General features: G+C 48.4%; 2 long non-coding RNA genes across 2 annotated transcripts; one reads left to right on the top strand and one right to left on the bottom strand.

The window, feature by feature from the left end:
* Positions 1 to 300: 300 nt before the first annotated feature.
* LOC137159647 (uncharacterized) lies at positions 301 to 5,276 on the bottom strand. The gene is made up of 2 exons (XR_010921680.1): positions 5,120 to 5,276; positions 301 to 2,768 (listed from the first exon to the last, which is right to left on the bottom strand). It is a non-coding gene; the product is annotated as an uncharacterized lncRNA (long non-coding RNA).
* Positions 5,277 to 6,204: 928 nt separating this feature from the next.
* Positions 6,205 to 23,754, top strand: LOC137159648 (uncharacterized). The gene is made up of 3 exons (XR_010921681.1): positions 6,205 to 6,325; positions 14,193 to 14,295; positions 23,657 to 23,754. It is a non-coding gene; the product is annotated as an uncharacterized lncRNA (long non-coding RNA).
* Positions 23,755 to 24,493: the final 739 nt, after the last annotated feature.

Here is a 24,493-nt window from a genome sequence, read left to right on the forward strand (position 1 = left end):
CTTGCAAGAGACTCCCATTGACTTGAGTGAAATAGGCGCTTGTTTCTGGGCGGGAGAGAGAAGAGATCCCTGGTGTCTAAAGCTGCTGTTGTTCCAGGAGGGGTGGGAGGTGCACGCCACTCCACTGAGATGCACCCTTAGTCCCCCAGGATTTCCTTTGCAAGTAATAATACTGCTCAACAGTTCCCCAGCCCACCTTCTCTTCAAACGGCCCTACAGACCACCCCCTCCCTGCAGCCCTGGGGGAGCTAGGTAGGTGCAGAGCTGTAGTCCCCAACTCCGCCCCCTACCCCTCATACATTCTCTCCATCTCCCTCTCTCTAGCACACCCAGAGACTCAGACACCAGCCCTTCCTCCTGCAGCATCTCCTCCTGGGTTCCCATGACACACTTTCACAAGGAGCTGCCCAGCATCCGCTCCTGAAGCAGCAGTGGGGAGGGAGGGCTCCGACTCTTCAGACCCAAAACCAAATTAATTGCTAATCTGGCTGTTTAAACACACAACGTGGGCTGAGGGCAGCAAAGCAACCCCACACCTCTTCCCAGGGCTCTCAGCCTGCAGAAAGTCTCACTTCCAGCAGCAGGGCAGCCTCCTCCCCGACCCTTGCTGGTGCTCCTGGCTGGGGCAGAGAGAGTTGCCTTATAGTCCTTTCAGTATCCCATAGGAGGCTTCATTCATGTGCTCAGTCCCTTTGATCCAAGCCCCAAAGCAAAGCATCTGCTAGGGGAGACCATCTATTGCGTTTGGGCGCCCCCTGCTGTCAATTTAGCAGTAAAGTGCCCAGAGCTGGATCTTTAGGCCTGGGGACGATGGTGAGGCACTACTGACACTGTGATGAGATGGATAGTATATATTCCCCAAGGAATGATTCCCAAATCATGTCAGGTGTGGGGGACATCAAGTACAGTAGGGACCAGAGGGGTGGCTGGGGCAGAATTAAGGTACAGTCCAGAACACCTCTTCAGATTATGAACTTTGTAGACCTCGCACTGGAAGTGCCCATGTGCCTGACAGATAACAGCTGTGCCAATCATCTGGCACCATGCCCCTCCTGGCATTAGGTCCCTGCTCTCTCTAGTTCATGAGTTGTAATGCATTCGTCTGCCATCCGCTACCATATTCCTGCTCCCCCTGGTCTATGCATGGCACTGAATTTCCCCACTGGCTGATGCTATGCCTCTGTTCCCATTGGTTCAGCTGTGGCACTAGATTTGCCAGGTCCCACTGCCTGTCCCTTGACCTTCAGGGCACAAGATGGACTCTCTGGCATTCTGAGGTGTGAGCCCTTTACCTGTAATAAACCCACACTGAAGGGAGCAGTAAAACTGACTATGGTAAAACAGGTGAGAAATTGCCATGGGCATGGAGGCTGGGCTGACAGGGAAAGGAGAAAAAGAGGGCCAACCTTGGCAATACAGCACCACCTGCTGAGTCTCCTATTGGCTCTCTTTGCCACTCATTGCTCTCCAAGCCCCTCACGAAGCAGTTTCCACACCCCTTTGGAGGCCCAGGGTTTAACACAGACTCCATCCGCTCCAGTTCTGTCACTGCACAAGGGCTCACACTTATAATCTATTGATGCTGATCCTTGCCCTCATGTTGTTCCCCTTATGCCCTGCTGTCCCTATCCTCAGTCCCCCACACAGAGGCATGGCCTAACCCAGAGAGGAATTACCGAAAAACTCCAAGCACCTTAATTCAGCAACAGAAGCAGAGACATGAAGTGTTTTCTGAGCAGGCCAGGCTTGGGCAGATCCATTTTTACAGGACCCTACCTGCTCTGTCTGTGCTTTTTTTCCTCTAATATTTCTCCATCATTGCTATCGCAATGCTACCTGTGGAACGGAGTCCTTCCCTCATGGATGGCGAGGGGCAAGTAAAGAGCATCTGGGCCCCATGATAATAGAGATCATCATCACCTCCTTTCAGCCACCCTGAAAAATGCAGTAGAAGAAGCCTAGATTTGACACCAGTGATCTTACCCACTGCCCCTGTTTCCAACCTCTCTTTTGTAGGCATGGTCATTAAGAACATGGGGCATTCAAACTCCAAGGGGATTTTTCTTCTTCCAGTATCCTGGATCTCTCTCTGTCAGGTATCAGACCGGGATGTGGCATAGTGACAGCCTTGCTGGGACCAAGGAATATACTTCCACTGGCCTTGGACAGGAGATAAACTTCTATGCTGAAGCTGCTACATTAGTCAGTGGCTTTCAGCACTATCGAATGAATGAGACCTTGCAAAAATGAATGGGGCTGCCCCACACTAGCTCCACTCAGTCATTTCAGACAGACTGCAGAGGGTGGTGGAGGGCTCCCATCTGCCCCATGTCAGCCCCGGAGGCTTGTCTGGCAGTGCCTGAGCCCATGTCTGCTCTGATGCTGGTTGTAGCCCTGGAAGTTTTACATCCCTGCAACTCCAGTACAGAGCTAGGAAACTGAGGTTGTGCTTTTGCTAGACTGGAAGCTGCGCCCAGTGTGAAGGGAGACAGAGGGGGTGCATGGGGCTAACATGGAGCAGGGAGGTGGCTGTCGAAGCAAACTGCGGCACACGCCTCAGCAGACAGACAGGCAGTGCTGAGCCCCGCCACCGTAGATTGATAGGTGTCTGGAGGAAAATGTCCTGCTGATAGCCGGAGAACAATACACAAACAGGGAGAAATGACAGCTGCTCCTGTAGCTTTTCCATCATCTCTGCCGATAGCAGCCATGGTGCCTGCAGTCCCGCGATTGATGCGCCTCTGAGGACTCTTACAGTGTAGATGCCACTATCAGAAAGGATAAAAGAATTGCTACTTGGAACCCAGAGGAGAGTTCAGATCTTTATCAGGAACAAAAAGAACATCCATCTGGTGCCAGCACAGGCCTGTCAGACACAACCCACACACTCAGCTAGCCCAGCGAGCAGAGCCAGAGATATTCCCATTGCCGCAAGGGAATTGTGCCTCTCCAGGGCAGCTCTTCCTGCAGCCATACTGCTGTGGGCGGTGAAGCAGTATTGAATCAGGTTGCTACTTGAATGGGAGAGCTCCAAGAAGAACCCTGCAGGGAAAGGTGGGGGTAACTCCGGGCATGCTTCCTTCTGAGTCAGTATTAACTCCAATGCCCTGGCATCAGGACCTATATCCCCATCCCAAGTCTACATAGCAGTGTAATGGTACTCTCTTCTGCCTCCCCCATGCTATTCCATGCTCACCACCCGAGGTCTGCCAGTGCACCTCAGTCCTGTCCCACAGCATCCCCTGCTATTCCACATGACCCTTTGCCTGCCCTCTGATGCACCCTCTCATTTCTATGATCCTGGCAGCTAAGGACAGGACTGCTTTGAACAGCACTGGCAGAGGTGAGATGGCAGCCCAGCACTGGAACAGCCAGATGGCTTGTGGGTCAGGATTGAGGTACATTGGCAGGGCTGGGGAATGCCAGGACTGGAAGAGCTGGCAGCTGATTTTGCCCATCCGCTGACTCCAGTGAGCATTTTGTGACTGCAGATGAAGCTGGTGATTCAGTTTTTGTCAGACTGCTGGATGCATTAGAAACAGGACTGGGAGGGGGACAGTCAGAGTTTTGTGGCTGCCTAGATATGCAAGATAATTAAATGCCCCCAAAGGGCTGCCGGAGACTTGGGGTGCATTTACACAGCAAAGGGTCTGCATGGGGTAGCCTACCCAGACCAGCTTGTATCCAGCTAGTGCAGGTAACAACAGCAGTGAAGACTTCACAGCGGGTCATACAAGCCTGGCATGGATCCTGGGCACATTCTGGGCCCATGCTGTACTGCCTTCACTGCTGTTGTTACCCAGGCTAGCTGGATTCAAGCTAAGCATGTGTATGCACAGCTTTTGCTGGGTCTCTTGGGGACTTCAGCCAAACATCGGCCAGAGACATTTCTGCTTCTTGGACACATCCCAGACACTTGAGAGGGGATCCTGAGCGCTGCTGCACCCAGGAGCACTGAAGATTTGCCCGCTGCCCAATCAGCACTAGGAAGTAGCCAGGCAGGGTCACCAGGAAGGAAATGGAGCAAATAAGCATGCAGCTTGTTAATTTGTCTCTAACCATGTATTAATGAGAGTAACCTTGTGCCTGCCTCCCTCTGCACTGCTCTGCTTATCCACTAAACGCTGTGCTGTACTATCACAGCAGGCAGGTCTGGCTCCCAGCAAGGACCCATGATAGTCACAGTCAAGAGGTCACTGGCCTCTGTAGAGTCCCCCTCCCCACACTGAGTGAAAGGACTCTGGGCACAGACTGTGCAGCTCAGCTGCCTCTCAGTACACTAATGCTTTATGGACTTCCATAGCCACCTGCAGACTAAAAAAAGGGCATCAGAATGTGATGTTATAACACACCTTAGCAGCAACATCCCTAATGCACTACCACTTGCTGCTGCTGCCTGAGCTCAGAGAGGGAAAGCAAGCTGGGGGCTCCACAAAGGGCAGGAACAGCAGGCTGCACTTCAAAAAAATCCAGACCCTACTTTTCAGAGCTCCCCACCACAGTTCACGAAGATCATTTGTCTAATTATACTATGGACTGTCTACAGGAATCACTTCCCTGCCACGGAAATGCAGCTATCTCTGGGGTGGAACTTGACAGCCATTTCATAACTGCCCAGCATTATAATACAACAGTTTAAAACAGGAAGTAAAAAGAACATTCTATCTAATGGACACTGCTCAGGAGAGTTAGGGAGGCAGAATAGAATTACCTGAGTTGGAATTTGGCCAGAACATAGAGTTAACACTTTGATTCTTACAAAAAGCACCAGGGGATGTTTAGTGAGCAGGATTTCACTTAAGCCTTGTTCAAAAACACAACACCCTGGAGCACTGTAGTTAGCTGCTGAATTCCCAGTCCCATTTCCTGCGGTGTCTGGGCATTCTTCATTGATGCTTATCCACACACTAGGCCTGATGGTGCTCAGTTTGTGATCAGACAAGACCATAGCTTGAGGTGGTACAGCTGTTTGCAAGGCCTGATTGACCAAAGTCAACCCCAGATGCTTCCTATCACTGTTCGTTCCCAGTCACCAAACAGACAGAAACCCAAGTCACCTCCTGTTGGTGCCCTGTGCTTGGTGATATTGCAGACATGGGATTGTACCAGGAGTGCTTACCAGATAGAGGCAAGGTCCCCGTCCTGAGGGGGGGACAGATGTAGCACTTCAACATGATGTTGTATTGCTGCAGTATTCCTTCAGTAGAAATGTAGGCTATTTTTTAAAAGCATTAACTCTACACAAAGGTGGGCAAAATGCCAGAGCTCTAGATAGCCAACACTCCATCTCTTTAAATCAGACACCCTGTTTCCTGGTCAACAGTGCAGTTCAGGTGATCACAAAGTACTCCGCTGCAAGGGTTTAAGCTGTGAAATCTGTGAATGCACAGATACATTACCCAGGGGTAATCAATTATTTTTTGTCAAGGTCCAAATTTCCTGATCAAGGTATAGACATGTTTAGAAAATAATACAAAAATAACAATAACGATAATAAGAAGTAAATAAAAAGATTTTGTGGTCTGTTCAAAAGCATCTAGCAGTCTGGATTTGGCCTGCAGTCAGCCTATTGACTACACCAGCTGTAACCCTTCTAGTTAAGCTCTTGTTATTACGATGATCTGTAAAGATGTTGTAAGCTTAAATAGCAATTATAAACAATGACTTTAGAAAAATGAGTATTTTTTGGTCTCATCAAAAAAGCTGCAGCACGCAACTCCAAAGAGGGAAATGTTCTGACTGAATTTAGTGCTCTGAAATGTATGAAGTAAATGCTAATACTATGGAAACAATTGTAACTTGTTTAAAATGGAAGTCTAGTAACAGTTGTAGATTAAATCTTAAGGAAATTGCATTGTGGTCATTTATATCAGTGTTAAAGTCATTGCAGCTGGTACATGCAGAAACTGAAGAACATTGAAGACATTTATGCATCACCTGTGGAATAGCGTAACTCCCTTTTGTGTTAATACTCCAAGTGATTTAGAATTGCTGTAATTACATCTAGCAATCTGGGGCAGTGCTGGGCTGCAGGATTTCAGCTCCCTATAACACTTCCATAGTGAGATGGGTTAACTGTGAATCTACAGATATGCTAACAGAGTGCATCTGATTAGACAAAGCCTGGTCTGCAAGTGCACTACAGGCAGTGCTTGGGAAGGGGCTAGTGAGAAGAGTGCGCAGGCAGGAAGAACAATGGGAAGGGATCTGGGATAGAAGAGATGTGGGATTCAGAACAAGAGAGCTTGAGGCTTGCAATCAACTACCCACTGTGGAAACAGAGCCATGATATTTAGAGTCTTTTCTGAAGCCCCAACTTCTGTGGGTATGTTCATGTGAGAATCTCAACTTTCATTTTTTTTTTTTTTAAAAAGGTAAGTTTCTAGCCCTCATGGGTGTGGAGGAAAGCTTGAAAACATGACCTGAGTGAACCCTGGAGGCTCAAATACCAGATGGTAAAAAACAAACACAACTTTTTTATCATTATTTTTAAGCCAATTTCAGAAATTTTGAAGGCCAACCTTTTTAGTGCTTAATATTGGTAATACCGGTTACCTACTGGCTTGGCTGCTTGTGAAGATTCTGAGCAGTATATCCAACCCTTATTTCCTGTTCTAAGAAGAACTATACCTAGAATCCCCACTAGAGGATGCTACATGGTGCTGATACCATGTCTCAATAGGGTGTAGTTTTCCTGTGCAGTTTGTGTCTGTTGTTTAGGTCTACAAATATTTGGCTAGTGTTATCATCTGTCTGTGAAGCACTGGCAGAGGGTTGTAACGTCCTTTCTTGGGTTCAGCTAAAAGGCTGTAGAGAAAGTATGGCTGACATCACCACAGAAGCAGCCTTGGTGCCAACAGCTTTCCTACCCCACCTGCAGCTATGTACTTTACCAACAGGGACAGGCACACCAACTCAATCTGGATCTAACAACTCTGTGGCCAGGGAGATTTGGGCCTCTTCCCACTCACAGTTACCATCAGAGGTAGGGGTGTATCTTGCCTATTTCTGGAACTCACACAGCATGTGTTGCTAATATGAGGGGCTTATTCCCACCATTCCCTAGGACTTTCTCCCCCATACACCCGCCCCCAGGCAAGCATGCAGCACAAACCCTATGTCAGAGGGGAGATTTCAGTCTTCTGGAGTTTGGGGCTTTTGCTGGAGAAGAGTGCCCTGCCTGTTTGCTCCTTGCTTGCCTGTTCTAAACCCTGACAGCTGCTCTCCATCTGTAAGTGGGCTCTGAGCCACTGGCAGGTAATTACTAAAGCAAGCAGGGCATTAATTGGAATGGCTGCAGCCAGGGATGCGTGCTCAGTTAGTCTTGGCTCCATAGCTATCTACGTAGAAGAAGCAAACCTATAAGGGTCAGAATCCAATTTCTTACTGTGCTATCTCTGCTGCCCCTAGAAACCCAGCTGAGTCCTTAGGCTTTCTGAAAAAAGGAAGAGACCTGGGAGATTGGTGCTAGTGAGTTTGTGTTTCATCCACGGTGGCCTGGATACAAATCTTCAGATTGTTCATGGGTGAAATGAGTTTACTGGGTCTCAGTCTGGTTTCTAGTATAACTGTGTGAATGATGGATTGACTCAATTGGAAGCCATTGTTCAGGCCACACCTGAGATTGGAATAATAGGGGAAGGTGGGGCTGCAAGTCAGGCTTGAGGTGCTTTTAACAGAGCTGGGTGGACAGCCCACGGCTAGAATAGCAGGAATGTTGTCAGACAGGGGTAAAGGACATTGGCAAAGCTGTGGAGGAAACCAGGGACCAAAACAGCAGTGTGTATGCTGTGGGTCAGGACTGAGTGATGTTGATGGAGCTCAGCAAGAGTTTTGGGCCCCAGGTGCTGTGTATCTCCTGTCTTCCCTTTCATGACCATAAATTCCCACCACTGTCCATGCAACAACTGGAAAGCTGTTGGAGGGTGGATAAGGCGGGTTGCTTTGCTCCTCTGTCACTTTGTTGCTGTCAATCCCAAATTTCCCCTCCCAGATGGCAGCACCCATTGTGCAGGATTCAAAGCACATGCAAAGCCACTCAGCTGCTGAGGCGGAACCTGGAGCTGCGGCCACAGCAGCTTGTTGGCTGTAAATCAAATTAGAAGGAAACAGGTTATTTGCTACAGCTTGTCTGGAATGGAAACTAGATTAGCAGGGCTGCTGCCGTGAGGCAACCAGAGCATGGGCAGCAGAAGGTAGCATGCCTGGCCCAAACCTCTTCTCCTAGGCTAAGGTGAAGGAGTCAGGAGGTCCTATCCTAGAAAGACAGGGTCTTTATGCTTCCTTCAGACATTCCAGGATGAGGCCTACAGTAAGGACAAGAGGCCCTGCCATTTGTGGTCTCTTAAAGAGAGGAGTCAAGACTGGCAGATGCCTAGGGCATCCGGGAGATTAAAGCTATGTTAAACGCAGATATTCCTTCAAGTTCTTTCCAGGAGCTGCCCAATGATCTGTAGAGAAATTGTTTAATCAAGGCCTTTATAATAAATGGTGCAGAAAAGCAGCTACTATTACCCATACAGGGCTTAAAATGAAAGAGGATGGGGGGACATTACCTGCATGGGGTATAAGTCTCTGGGGACTTAACTCAAGCTGTGGTAGGACACAAATGGAACAAGTTTGCTGGGTCTCAGCCTAATCTCTAGTGTACATTTGTCCACACTCCAAATCCTCAATGAAATTTAGTGTAAATGGCATTTATCTAGAAGAAGCCCTGATCGGCATAGCAGATGTTGCAGGTCAGGAGTGAGGTGCCTCAGAAAAGGCTTCATGTGGGAACTCAGAACTGGAACAGCAGGGTGTACTGTGGATCAGGGTTGAGGGCCATCAACAGAGCTATGTAGGAAACACCCATCTGGAACAGCCAGGGGGTGTGTCAGTAGAGCTGAGTGTGGGGAGCCTAGGACTGAAATAGTTGAGCCCCCGATGCAGGTCAGGATTGAAGTGCACTGGCAGAGCTGTTCATGGAAATCTTATGTGGTGCCTGTCTGCACTGTACCTGGCTCCAGCTCCCCCATTAGTGTCTCACTCTTGCAACTTGCACATCCTCAATATTAAATTTAAAAGAATTCTGTAAATGGAAGGTGGAGACAATTTCCCTTCAGCACAGCCGAGAGAGGTGAATGTATCAGGGGATGTCTGTGCATGCATACAAGGTAGGAGTGTATGAAGGGGGAAGAGTGTGTGTATAAGACACATAACTATGCGTTCACGTGTTTGCCTGCATGCAGGCAGATTGGTACGTGTCTGAGACAGAGGCCCGAGGAGAGAATGGAAAGGTGTGTGTGAATCACAGCGATCGCCTCCCTCTAGGGGCCTGTGTCACAACTCCAGGGTTTGCTGTACTCTGCCCCCTTTATGGGCTGCTCAAGGGTGCCCCTTTTGGGCTCAGGCCTCACCTCTCTATGGGCAGGGACCTGTCGCTCTCCCTCCACACTTGAGGATTTAGGCTGCAGTTTGCTGTGACCATCCCAGCAGCTCTGACCTTGCTCCAGCACCTGAGTCACTCTCTCACAAGGGACAATGACAGCGATTACCAGGAGAGGCAGCAGAAGCTCACTTTGAGTGTGGGGGATGGATGGAGGAAGGGAGGGTGGGGGGTGCTCTAGCATGGGGAGTGAGGAGAGCTACTGAGACTCAGCGGGGGAGCAGCTGGCTCCAGGCTGGGAAGGGAGGTCCCTGAAGTTTGCATCTCTTTCACTGGCTGCTCCTAGGCCAATTGCCCTGGTTCCTACCAGCTCTCTAGTCTAATCTCAGGTACCGTGACAGCCTCTGCAGCCCCTCTGGGTCCCACTCTCGCCTCCTTCCCCAACCCTACACACGTGTGCACACAGTTTACGAGGAACATTGGTTCCCAGCGTGTGTAATGAAACAACGCATGGAGATGGAAACCTAGATCAGCCCCCACAATGTTTCCATTGCTGGGGCGCTGGCCCCCCCTGCTTCCCATCCCCAGGTCCATTGCCCCGATTACCCATGTCCAGCCACCTTTCACAAAAGACAGCACAAGAACAAAAGCATTGCAGAGAACCTATCCTAAAGCAAAAAACAGCCTACCCCTAGGTGCCACCACTCTTCCACAGAGAGTGCCTGGCAGGCTCCTGTCAACCCTTCGGGCAGGGTTTTACAGTTACCATCTCATGTCAATTTTTGGATCAAAATGTGAGACCCCCTTAGCCAGTTCAGGCTGACTCCTTATACCACACGCCCTTTCTTTGTCTGCTGGGCCTTTTTTGAACCCAGTCTGAACCAGTATATGCAACTCTCCCCAGGAGATGATGCTTCTCTGGTGTTGTTTTTTAGCTCCCCTTGGATCTGCAGTAATTACCCCCCCACACACACACATACACTAGGTCTGATTCCTGGGAGAAGCTTGGTAACCCTCCCCCATGGAGCTAGAATACAATCTCCAGCTCCCAGAAGTACATATAACATTTATAGATTCAAAAGTTTAATTAATCCCTGGGCCCATCAGGCTTGGCACATCTCAATATAATAGTCTTTTGAAATTCCTGCGCTTCCAAGGTCCTGCAGCTGTCACAGGCTGCTCCAAAGCTGATGCTGTGCATTGTGTTAGTTTGAAGTGACATTTTAGGTGACATTTGACACAAATCTAGGATTTGAACAAAAATGGAAACATTGCTATTGCCTCTTAAAAAATTCCAATGGAACTAAGATATCCAGTATTTTGAAATTCCTCTACTGCATGTGCAGCCCTAGCATTGCAGCACCGGGCTAGTGCGTGAGACCCAGAATGGAAAACTGGCTGGAAATAAATGAGGAACTGAACAACCTATTCTCCTTGTCGAAATTGAAAAGAATACGCCTGGGAAGCGGAAAGCGAGGAGGAGGAGTTCATTTAACATTTAAAATCCCCTCGGTTTGAACAAGCTCCGAGTGAAAGTTATTTTAAAACTATTGATCTGAGAGGATCCCCATTAGTTACGTGCTGTGAGCTGTAGGATGGGGCCTCTGCTAGAGACACTGTTACTGGGTTGATTGACTCTTCACTCAGGTGTAGCCTTCACTTGGGACTCGCCCCTACTCCCAGCAGGCAGCAAAATGAGGTTTCTACAGCCCATTGTTTGTCCCTCCCCCATGGCCATTGAAGCTTATGTGAAGTCTCTGCCTCTAATGCTCCAGTAACCCTTGCAGGAGCAGTTTCGGTTCCCATGTGGGGAGAATACAGTAACCAACATGGGGCTCATTGAACTAGGCTCTCGCCCTCTCTTTGGGCTATATTTTTGTAAGGCACAAAGCGTTGGCAAAACGGCACCGTCTCAAAAGACCATCACCCAAGTATGCGTTCTTCTCATGTGCATCACTGTGCAGGCACTACAGGGCATCACACGCAAGCTGAAATCCAGGCACTTCACCTGGCCACCCAAACAGCCAGATGAAGATGGGGGAAATTAATGACACCAAATAGATTTTGTATGTTGCTTCTCATCGGAAGATCTCAAGGCATGTTACAAAGGAGGTCAGTATCATCATCCCCATGGGGAAACTGAGGCACGGAGATGGGATGTGACTTGTCCAAGGTCACCCAGCAGGCCAGGGGCAGAGCTGGGAATAGAACTTGGGTCTCCTGAATCCCAGTCCACTTCTCCGTCCACTAAGCGACCCTCCCTGTTAATTAAAGGGCCCACTGCAGAGATGCTGCCGCAGCCCTGGTGAGGGGAGACAGACAGACAAGTGAGACCAGGAGAAAGCTGTCCCAGGGACAGCAGAGATCTAAACTCACAGAGACAGTGGCCATGCTCTTCTGTGTCAATACAGTGCCCAGCTCAACTGGGCCCTGATCCTGATGGGGGATCTCTGTGTGCTACCATAAAACAGAGACCGGAAGACACAGCCTCACCCCACTGGGGTAAGATTCTGCATGTGTCAGAAAAGCCTCTCAGGTCTCAACATTAAGAGTGCCCCCTCTCCCTGCTCCCTACAGTTAGGGGAAGTCCTAATGACAGAGAAAGATGGGGTGGGCTGTCCTCAAGAGGGACTGTCAGAACCTTTCACACACAGTCAGAGGTCATCAACAACACACTTGGCTCCTTTGAGGTTTCACCCCCTTTTCACTGTTTTCTTCAGCAAATGATGATGACCTGGTTCAGAGATCAAAACCCAATAGGGTGGCTGAGCTAAGGGATGGGCAGGGCTCAGTTGCTATGGAAACAGGCTCTCAAGATCAAGCAAAGAAATAAAGGCACTCTTTAAAGCATGTTTCCATGGAAACTAGTATCTTCAAAGGCTGTTTTTTAAAAAAAGGATTCTCTGAGGGTTTTGATGCAGGGGGAGGCTAGTGAGTGAAACTGTCTGAGCTGCCACGAGCTCCGCTGGTGCCAAACCAACCAACAGCATGGCTCAGCGAACCCCAGGGCAGCAGACTGGGCTGCAATGGGAGCTGTCTGCATAAAGAGACAGGGCTCAGCCGCTCAAGGCAGAGGAGAGCTGCTTGTTGGTTGGGCAGCTAGCAGTGGGAGGTGACAGATTACTGTGTTCTTCCTTCATCTCCCGCAACATTTTGCTGCCAGGTGCACCATGGGTCCATTCCATAGTCATCGTCTGGGGGTGTCACAGTCGGGATACCAAGTGGTTAAACTAACCCCACTCAGCTGACAGTCCAAACAATTTCCAAGCTTTGGGATGGGACCAGCAAACTCATTTCACTTGTGGCCAAAAAAATGACTAAGAGAGGGACAAAGGAGAGGAAAGGGAGAAGAAGAGAGGAGAACAGACAGGTGTGCAGTAGAGAAGACCCCCTTTTCTTGTTCCCTCCGTCCCACAGAGGGCTCGGCTACCTCCTTACAACTTCTTCCACTTGTGGTTGGTGCTGAGCTGGCTCATTTCCCCCTCCCCCTCAAGATCTGAGGAGAAGCTGTCAGCGTTCAGGGAAAATTGTGCCGCATTGACATTAGAATATGAATTGGACAAGAGATGTGGCCAAATCCTGGAATTAGGGGAAGGGGAAAAAAAACAGGATGGAATCCAACAGGCAGATGAAACATCTGTGCTTTTGTCTGGGCCCCTTCCCTCCACCAAGGCTCATGAAATCCCAGCCATGAAGACTGCAGCCACAGTAGGCCTCTGATTAGCTAGCCCCTCAACGGCACCTGATCCTTGTAATATAAAGTGGTGGGTGACTGTCCCCTCAAAAAGCCAAACTGTAGACATAGTGAGAGCATAGTGCAAATGCCGCACTACCTCAAAACACACAATGCACTCTTTTATCGGAGGCTGGACTGAGGTGGGCACGGAAATGGAAGGAGAAATCTAACAGCAGCCACTGGAGTCGGTGGATATTGACTCCTGCTGTATGCATAGGCGTGCGCAGCACATTTCATTAGGGTGTGCACACATTACCTAGGGAATTTTACCTGCGTCCTTATTTTTCGGCTATGGCGACCTGGCGCCCAACGTCTTCCCCGCTGCCGGAAAAACTGCCAGCATCCTTATTTTCAGCGGCAGCTCGCGTCGTGCGCCAGGTCATTCCCCGCCACCGGAAAAACTACTGGCGTCCTTATTTTCGGCGGTGTTCTTGAGCCCTGCATTAGGGTGTGCCTGGGCACACCCAGCATACCCCATGCGCACGCCTATGGCTGTATGTCAGCAGGAGATATAATCTTTTGTAATTTTGAGCCAAGTTAGGTGACTGGTGTGGAAATGAAGACTGGTCTCTTTCCAGCACTCCTGTATGTCGATCCGTATTACAGAGTGGTATAAATACTGCTGTAGGCAAGGCTTCTGTTTAAAACCAATCTGTGTAATAGCAATTGATTGAGTTAACATGTTCATTCAAACTTTGAGGGTGTCTACACGTGTGGTGCTGTGCCACTGTAAGATCTCTCTCACACACTCAGAGTTTTGTCATGCATCTATATTAGCCAGAGTTTTTTGGTGGAGCTCACTGGTGCTATGTATCTAGGGCAGTGTTTTTGCTCTGTGTTATGGGATACCTCCAGCGGGTGCTAGGAAATATATACTAAATAAATACTATTTGTTATCTTGTTGGTGAAATGCATCCAAGTGCATTAATATTGAGCTAAAATGCCCTGAGGCTTACCCCTCCAAATTATTGAATTAATTTGTACTGATTGATGGGGCACTGAAAAATCCATTGTAGATAACTTGTGTGTGGCTGTAAGGGTGCTTCCTGCTAACAGAAGGCTAATTCAATTTCTCTCCTTCTTCTCTAGGCAAGCCCTAACTTTTTTTTCCCTGACAAATATGGAGCAAATGAAACCACCCTCCCCCCCAAATCTTAGTCTGGAAGAGAAAACGATTGATCTTATACTCAAGGTACTGCTATGTGATTGGGTCCATTTCTGGCTCTGCCACAGACACATTGTGTGGGCTTCAGTAAATCACTTAATCTCTCTGTGCCTCATTCCCCATCCTTACAGTGGGGGTAATAATAACCCTTCCTTTCTCCCACCCTTTGTTGATCTGGTCTCTTTAGGTTGTAAACTGCTTGGGGCAGGGAGTGTGTTTCTCACTATGGGTACGTCTACACTGGAATAAAAGACCCACAGCAACCCTCCATGTTCACAGGGTCCCAGAGCTCGGGCTCCAGGCGGAGCCCAAATGTCTACACAGCAATATCACAGCCCCGCAGCCCGAACCCTTGGAGCCCAACACAGCTGACCCAGGCCAGCTGAATGTGTTTAATTGCTGTGTATACATACCCTATGTGTTTGTACAGTGCCTAGCATCATAGGGCTCTGATCTCAGTTGGGCCCTCTCTGCACTACCACAGTACTACTAGTAGTAACAAGGGAACCTGGCAAAGAAATGGAGCTCATTAACCCTAAAGTAGTTACAAAAGAGCCACACCTAGGAAGCTAGAGCTACAAAACTGGGGCAACAGAATGGCAGATGAAATTCAATGTTGATAAATACAGAGTAATGCACATTGGAAAACATCATCCCAACTATACTTACAAAATGAGGGGGTTTAAATTAGCTGTTACCACACAAAGAAAGAGATCTTGGAGTCATTATGGATAGTTCTCTGAAAACATCTGCTCACTGTGCAGCGGCAGTCAAAAAAGCTAACAGAATGTTAGGAACCATTAGGAAAAGGATAGATAATAAGAGATTTATATAGAGGCATTATGATATTTTCTGTGATATGCTCATACCTTGCATACTGCGTGCAGTTCTGGTCATCCCATCTCAAAAAAAGATACATTAGAACTGGAATAAGTACAAAGAAGGGCAACAACAATGATTAAGGATATGGAACAGCTTCCGTATGAGGAGCGATTAAAAAGACTGGGACTTTTCAGCTTGGAAAAGAGACAACTAAGAGGGGATATGATAGAGGTCTATAAAAGCTTGACTGGTGTGGAGAAAATGAATAAGGAAGTGTGATTTACTACTTCACATTACACAAGGACCAGGGGTCACCCAATGAAATTAACAGACAGCAAGTTTAAAACAAAACACAAGGAAGTATTTCTTCACACGACGCACAGTCAACCCGTGGAACTCCTTGCTAGGGGATGTTGTGAAGGCCAAAAGTATAACTGGGTTTAAAAAAAAAAAGAATTAGATAAGTTCATGAAGGATAGGTCCCTCAGTGGCTATTGGCCAAGATGGTCAGGGATGCAGCCCCATGATCTGGGTGTCCCTAAACCTCTGACTGCCAGAAGCTGGGAATGGACAACAGGGGATGGACCACTTGATGATGGCCTGTTTTGTTCATTCCCTCTGAACCAACTGGTATTGACCACTGCACTGTTGGAAGACAGGATACTGGGCTAGATGGACCATTGGTCTGATTCAGTGTGGCTGTTCTTATGTACAAAATACCAAACAGTTTCCCCCAGTGCAAGTGGGAGATAAGGTTAGATGCCAAACAGAAGATGGCTGGTAGTTTGCCATCTGACCACTCCGAGGGTCAGTCCCCCAAGATGAACAGAAAACCTCCCACAAAGTAAGGGGAACAATGGTTCTCAAAGACATCCAGATTCCTATGGACAGAAGTAACATACACCCACCTAGTCACTGACAATGGAAAACCACTGGCTCCATGTGGCAGAACCATCTTGGCATCTGAACAGGCCACTGCCAAAAGAACTATCTTTGTGAGCAAGAAGTGGCTGTGTAGTCAGAAAGCCACTGAGGTTATTGACAGATATCCAATAAGAGACCTTCTTCCATCTGCCAGTGGTTCAGATGGCCTACCCTGACCTTCATTGTAGACATCTATAGCTGTGGGTTTTATTAAGTTGATTGCACTGGGTATAGTTGATATGATTTTGTTTGCATTTGATTTTTAAGAAAGAGGGAAGATTATAGCCACTAGAAACAGTGGCTGCTGTCCCCAGCTGTGTGACCATGGTATTAATCTTCTATCACCTTGACGAGGTCTTGAATGATGATATGACTCTCATGGCAAACTATTGTAGTCAATGGTGCCTGCAGCTTAGCTTTTCAATGTGGTTTCTAGTGTATTTCATCGGCATAATGCACGTGCAAGCCACAAGTTAAACGTTTTCCTCAACAGCTAACGTCTGCAGCATGATCCAAACCCTAGTTTACCTTGGTGTGACATTGGATAGGTCATTAATATACCACAACCACTGGAAGACAGCAGCCAAAGTCAGCACTCTGAAAAACCGTGCTCAGAAAATTGACCGGTTCAACCTAGGGTGGGAGCACATGGACGCTTAGAACATCAGCCCTTACCCTCTGCTCTTCAACAGCAGAGTACTGTGCTCCCGTTTGGTGTCGCTCATCTCACATGAGGCTGGTTGATGTAAGGCAGGGGTGGGGAACCTTTTTATGTCAAGGGCCTGATGGTTGCCCTGGTGGTGGGGGAGAATTCGGCGGCGGCGCAGTTTCACGGCGGCGGTGGGGTTCCGTGGGAGGCTGGGGGCAGTGCCCGCCGCTGAAGTCCCCCCGCCGCCGAAAAGGGACAAACGGCGGCAGGGTTTTCGGCGGCAGGGTTTCGGCGGCGGGCACGGCCCCCCCCACTGAACCCCACCGCTGCCGTGAAACCACGCCGCCGCCGAATTCCCCCCCACCGCCAGGTCCAGAACAAATGATTTCGCGGGCCTTATATGGCCCGCCGCGGGCCGGACGTTCCCCACCCGTGATGTAAGGCTTAACAAAGCTATGCGTATTGTTACCTGGATTTTATGGGCAACTCTATTGCCATGGCTGCTGATACTTAGTAACATAGCACCGCTCCACATTCACCGTGAGAAGGCCTCTGTCATGCTGCTGGCCAAGATCTGTGAGAACATCAAACTGCCTTTGTACGCAGATCTCTTCAACCACTCACTAGCTTGCTTGTCTTCTAGATGCTCTTTATGGTTATTTAGGCCACCACAGGACATGATGGTGGAATCTGTTTGGCACAACAAATGGTCGGCAATGATAGGTGTTAACCATTCTCTCATCACTGACCTAACCATCTGTTCATCAGGTTTTGATCTGCAAAGACACTTGTGGTCATCTCTGAATTGGTTTTGAACAGGACAGGGCACTTGTGCAGCCATTCTCTTTAAATGGGGTTTTTCTAATGATCCATGATGCAGCTGCAGTCAACTTCAGACTGCCGCGATATCCTTGATGAGTGCCCACTGACTTATTTTGATGGTGGGCTATCAGCTCTCTACCTGGCTGATGATGACTGAATGCCATCAAATGGCTGGGCACATTGCACATTTGTTGAGAGACCTTGACCCCTGTAAGGTGACTGGAGCCAGGAAATAAAAACCAGTCTCTTATCAACACTTCTGTGTGTCACATCGTTCTCCCCGTGCTTGCTGTAATAGCTGGGCATATGGATTACTTCCCTTCACCCACAAGTCTCAGTCACACTTCTGGCCCTGCAGAGAAGCATGTTTCTACCCCTCTCTTTGAAGGCGGCAGGTAAGAAATGCAGCTGTTTGTGTGAGCTGACTCCGTGGATTGGGAAATGGAAATAAAAATGGACCTTCCAGAAGATTCTTTGCCTGGGTGTAGGTAACTATGGTATCATTTTGGTGGGTTTGGCATGATCATATTTCCGAGGGAAGTGAGACAGAAAATAATAAGCTTAATTCAATTGCATCCACAAGGAAGAGATTCTATGCAACCAATGAGGCACCAGTTAAAAACATTACATTGCCAGAACAGCTCTCACTGGCTATGCAAGGATCCCCAGGGCAGGAAGCTTCCTCCGCCATTTCCAGCTGACTCTTCGGGAGGGCTCAGGCACCCCCCACTCTTGCAATTTTGCAAATGAACCGGTTCTCAAGAGGTAGCCCCTTGAAATGAGAAGGGAAAACTCCAGGGGCCAGAGAGTGCAGATGTCCCAGGAGCAGGTGTAGCCTCTCCATCCAGCAGAGAGACAGAGACAGAACTTAGATCCAGGCTGAGGAAGGGAACCAGAGCAGGATAGAGAGCAGCTACAATGCTACAGCAAGGGCTGGAGAGATTACACCAGCACTTTAGCTTCCATTAACTCCCTTAAATGGCTCCGTGTAATAACACCAGGGTAACCTATAAGATTCAATTACCTTTATCAGGCCATTAGGCTCACAACAGCCTGGTTACTGCAGAATTAACGCTCAGCACTGACATGCCAAGGGACACTGACTTCAGTCCTGGGGAAGAGTGCAGTTATGGGGGAATCTGTTGGCAAAGCCAGGGTAAGCCATGGAGATGGGATAGTGATGCCATTTGCCTGCCTCTCATTTGCTGGGAATCTTTGCCAAGACATAAGATAGAAAGAGGAGAATTCTTGGAGCCAGGCTCTCACCTAAATAGGAGAGCAGCCACCCTCTGGCCCCCAGAGGACAGCATGTCACCCCCACCCTCTTCTGCAAAACTTGAGTGGTAAAGAGATGGGGGCACAGGGGCAGAGTTATCTGCTCTGGACAGAATGGCAACTAGTTTAATTTCCTCCTCACCCCAGAGCTCTGTATTGGTTCCATCTCTCTCTGCCTCAGCTGCCTCTAGGTGTTTCATGCCCCAGTGGCTTTGTTTCCCTTTGGCTCTCATGCCCTCTCTTCACCCCTGCACAGTGATCACCTGAGGCCTGATGGGTGGATCCAGAAAGGCCTTTCCTCTCTCTGCCCCGGAATCACTTACTTAGCAGGACCAGCCCTGCATTAGATTCCCCACTGGACCTTGGCACCTGCTCCTCTCTGGGGCCCCCTCCGCCCTGCCACAGCATCCAATCTGATGGGGACATGGGGGGGTTAGGGCAATGTGTCTTGGCCTCTCCATGCAGCTTTGAACTCATTTTGGTGCTAGGTTTGAATTCTATTGTACTTCATATATTGCAGAAAGCAACCTTTTGTCCCTCTGGGGATTGAGTGGTTACCAGGGGAAGGTGTTTGCTCGAGGGAGGGGGATGGAGATTAATCTAATTCTGTTATTAGATAATATTGAAATTGCTATTCAGTATTTATATGGGAAGCTGCTTGGCCTAGTAGGCTCAGCACAGGACTCCTGGGCACTATTTCTAGCTCTGCCACAGAATTGTTGAGTGATTGTGGGGCAACTGTCTGTGCCTCAGTTTCCCTGTCCGTAACATGAGGATAATGATCTTCACTTGCCTCCCAGGCCTATGAGCAATAATTAACATTTCTGTAGTGCTAAGAATTAATTGAGGTCTCAGAGATTTAATAGGTGAAGCTAGACTGCCCACCATGAAGGGGGCCATGGTTCTGCCCTCAAAAATCCTGAGGGCCTGCTCCCTTCCAGGAAATCTTTGGACCAATGGGATTGCAGTATGCAAATAATTAGAGTTAATCATGGTGACTGGCTGAGTAACCCTCTGCTGTCACACCTGGAGATCTTTGGGTCAAAGTCTTTGCAAACATCCAAGAGACTGGAGATTTGCACCAGTACTAGAATTGACCCAAATAAGACAAATGGGATCATAGGAAACAACCTGGGGATCAGTCCCCTCTAATTCCTGAGCAGGACTTCTAATAAACTAAGGAAGTCTTAAGCCAGCATGGACTGGGACAGGACTTGGAGTGTTTAGCTGGTATCGTGGGCACACTCATGCAGTGTAGACATTGTCAGAGTCATATGCCTTGCTGTTAAATGTCAGGAACACCCAGCAACCCAGGACATAACACTAGTGAGGAAGGAGACAGAATCAGCAGCTCAGGCCCAATTCTTAGCATCAAGGTGCCTGTTTGCTTCACCATCATGTGATTGTAAATGGAGACACTGGTAATACTCATGCTGATGGTGCTGGGGCTACATAATGGTTCATTTACTTTTACTGCATTGTCTTGCAGAGGTGAGGGGAATGGTAGAAGGCAGCTAACACAGGCTGGGAGAAGGTGGAGGAAATGTCCAATGTAGTTGTATGACACAGGAGGCCTGTTAGTGAATGTTGTGGAGAAATTGGATAAGGAAGTGTGATTTACCCTTTCACATAACACGAGAATCAGGGGTGCCCCAATAAAATTATTAGGAAGCAGATTTAAAACAAACATAAGAAAGTACTTTTTCCCAAAACACACGGTCAACCTGCGGAACTTATTGCCAAGGGATGTTGTGAAGGCCAAAAGTATAACTGGGTTAAAAAAAAAAAAGAATTAAATAAGTTCCTGGAGGATAAGTTCATCAAGGGCCATTAGCAAAGATGGGCAGGGATGCAACCCCATGCTCTGGGTGTCCCTAAACCTCTGACTGCCAGAAGCTGGGACTGGATGACAGGGGATGGACCCATTCGAATATTGTCCTGTTCTGTTCATTCCCTCTGAAGCATCTGGCACTGCTCATTATCAGAAGACAGAATACTGGGATAAACAGACCATTGGTCTGACCCAGCACGGCTATTGTTGTATTCTTATGCTCCTGGGCTAAAAGGCCTGTCCTCCCAAAAAGGAAATCTGTGCAGTCTAGAGACATTGAAAGATGTTATTTGAACTCTGTTCTTCTTCTCCAGGAGATGCAGCCCAGGCAGAGGGAGGACAAAAATGGTTGTAAGCTGCTTTTGTGCTGTCAAGAGTCTGGGCTGCTGTGAGGACCAGAGCAGCCCTTGGTTTATGTTACAGCAGCCAAGGGCTGTTCTAACTTACAGTAGCCTTCTGAGCATTGTCTATGGGCTGCTCTACAGTCTCAAATAGCACAGAGTTCCCATACTATAACATGCTAGGGTCCCGTCAGGTTGCTGGCCCACCCCACCTGCTGGAGCATACAAGGGAACTAGTGTAGGGCTGCTTATACACCACACATAGCAACCAGCTGGGGGGAAGGAATCTGGCCTTTTGTCTCCAGACTGGAGTGAGCCTCCTGCAGTGGATGAGAACAGCAGAGTGGGTCGGTTGCTAATGGCTCTAAGCAGTGTGTCCCTCTGAGCTCTGGAGGTGAGTGGGCTTCCTGTGTGAGGAGATGCTGGGCAGTTTGGGAATGTCCCTGTGCATAAGGCTGCTAACTTCCATGAGGGTTCAGGCCCCACCCCACCCCAGCCCTATGCCCACAGTGAGGATTCTGATGAGGGCCAATTAAACAGTAGAGGGGGTTTTGGTTGAGAGGAAATAGGGTTGTCCTCGTGCTCTTGGCTAAATTGTCCTCTCTCCCTAATCTTGTGACATATTGTCCACCCGGTTGCCCCATCCACTCCACAGGTAGTGCATTTCAGTATGGCTGGGTAGAGGAAAGACACCTTGGCTGGCTCTTTGATTAGCTGTATTCCTCCCTATAAAGTCCTGACTCTGGCTCTCCATTCACCTGAGCCTGTACACTGGGAAGGGATTCTGCCATGAACTAGCTCATCTCATGAGCTGCTGGCAGGGTGGGTTAGGGGAGGGTGCCAATGACACCTGGACAGCAGCCCTGGATGTGTAAAGGAGTCTGCTCTGAGTGTTCCACTTCCAGGCTCTTTGGTGAGACAGTAGGACCTCGACACTTCATGGTGAAGCGTCCTCCAGGCCCAGATTCCCTGCTAGACACATGACAGAATCTCCTGCCCATGGGGATGCCCTGAAACACACAGGTCCCAACAGCACTACCAATAATCGTTGCAAGTGTCAGGGCTGGCTGTAGGATGGGGGATAATGGGAAGCATGTCAGAGGTGTTATTCTTGCGGGTCTTCTTCCCCTCCGCCTCCCTTTCACATGGCATGTTGTAATTTCCTTGTAAGGACAGGTAGGGACCTGAGGTTTGTGGCAAATGACCCACTATGATGTAGACTCTTGCCCTTTCTCCCTCCCCACTCAGCTCCCTTTCAGCATGCAGGGCAGTGTAACCAACAGATGTTTCCACTGCAAAAAAGGCTCATTATTAAAACCCCCACTAACAGATGCTAAAAACGCCATGCCCCCACCTATCCTCTAATACTCCTGCCATGTTCAGGAGGAGCCCTGCCACATCGATTGTTTCCCTGGGCGGGAGGCACGTGGACCTTCTCTTTGCTAGCCCTGGCTATGCTTAACACAGATACTAGATACCAGTCAGCCATTCACCCTGCTCTGTTCCATTGCCCAGCCTGCTCTGCCCACTCCTGTTCACCAGCTATTGCAAGACAAAGCCAGACCTCCCCTAAGCTGAATCTACATCCCTCAGCCCTTCTGCAACCCACTCCATCCAAAAACCCAAAGCAATGTGGAAACTGAGAACCACAGAGAGGAGACAGAAACTGCCCCAGGTACCACAAGGAACTAGTGGCAGGGCTGAGATTAGAATTTGGTGTCCTAGTCTCTGTTCTATCCATTAAACAGGCTTTCCCTCCTACAACATCACAACATAAGCATGGTCATAGTGGGTCAACCAATGACCCAGGTTGGCTGTGTGTTTTGTAAAGTACTTCCTGTTTTTTTTTTGTTTTAAATCTGCTTCCTGTAAATTTCATTGGGTGACCCTTAGTTCTTGTATTATGTGAAGAGGTAAATAACATTTCCTTATTGAATTTCTCCACACCGTTCATGATTTTATAGACATCTGTCATATCCTCCTTAGTCATCTCTTCCTGAGTTTAACAGTCCTAGTCTTTTTAATCGCTCCTTGTATAAAAGCTGTTCTATACCCCTAATCATTTTTGTTGTACTTCTGTGTACCTTTTCCAATTCTAATGTATCTCTTTTGATATGGGGTGACTAGAACTGCACGCAGCATTCAAGGTGTAGATGTACCAGGGATTTATATTGTGGCATTATGATGTTTTCTGTTTTATTATCTATCCCTTTCTCAATAATTCCTAACATTCCATTAGCTTTTTTAACTGCTGCTGCACTTTGAACAGATGTTTTCAAAGAACCACTGACAGTGACTTTCTTCAGTGACAACAGCTCATTTAAACCTCATTATTTTGTATGTATACAATGTATTAATACAGTCCCTGTTAAAAAAACCAGCAGGAATGAAGCTTCCTCTGGTGTCGCCTGAGGTATCAAACCACACTCCCAGCTCCATGTCAATTCCACTGCCAGCTCTCTCCTTTACTCATTTCCCCTGATGGAGCAATCAGCCAGACCCCAGTGACCTCCCTATGCCTGGGCTCCCAGGCAATCCCAGAAACGAGGCTGATGCTGTTGTTCATCTCCTGTTTTGGGACAACATGTTAATGCGTCCCCTGTCAAACAATGGACAAGGTCTTCCCAGGTCACCCCAGAGGTGACCCAGTGGAGCTGGCTGAGCAGGTTGCAGGCTTGGTGTCTCTTTGGGCTTGTTGCTCACCTCCCTTTGTCTCTTTTGCAGGTGCCTGGCTCCCTTGTTCCCCTGCAATGCTATCGTTAATATTCTGGGTGTGAGACTGCTCAGCATCACTCCAGCTAGAGTCAGAGATTAAAAAGTACAAATATAATTACGGTGATAATGCTCCTGAGCAGCCAACTGGAATGACTGGTGGGGGGAGGAGGACGGGACCGAGGAGAGGGTGTTGCTCATTGGCATGCTCGCAGCAGCTTCTCCCGTGCCTGCCTTAGCTCTGCCCTGCTAGCTACCTCTTCCCTAGCTATCTCTGAAAAAGTCATTTTCCTCCTCAAGCTGTTGGTGGTAAGGGCACCCTTCCCTGCCCCATAAAGGACCTGGACCCCAGTGCCTCAGAGCTGTCCCTTGCTCTCCCTTCAGCAGTCCTGGAGCACAGCAGCTCTTGGGTACCCCTTATTCTTTGGCCCTGGAGCAGGAATCCTGGTGAGGATCTGATCTCGCCCCCCTTAATGTTGCATTAGTGCTAACTGAATGCATTTAATAATAACCAAGGCCTTGTGCCTTCCCTGGTAAGTTTGACCTAAATTCTGCAGCAAGACTCCCCTGTTCTGCGGCACGCAGTGCAGCTGATGGGAGATTCTGTGGCAGCTTCAGAAAACCCAGCCATCCCTCCTGTGTTGTTTTTTTTTTTTTTATTTAATTTGAAATTCAGTTCAATTTATTCTCCGCTGCCCCAAAATTTTTAATGTTCCGTGTGCTGCAGAATTTTGGACTGTAACTGCATTGCTGTGCATTCAAAGCTTTGGTAGTTGGGGAGGGGACAGCTGGAACTTTTGGCACCTGGGAAGGCATGGGAGATAGTTCTGGTGATAAGTGCATTACTCA

This window comes from Emydura macquarii, unplaced genomic scaffold (assembly GCF_026122565.2).
Source record: "Emydura macquarii macquarii isolate MOO-44397 ecotype Brisbane River unplaced genomic scaffold, CSIRO-AGI_Emac_v2 contig_1876, whole genome shotgun sequence".
In the NCBI taxonomy this organism is placed as follows: Eukaryota; Metazoa; Chordata; order Testudines; family Chelidae; genus Emydura; species Emydura macquarii.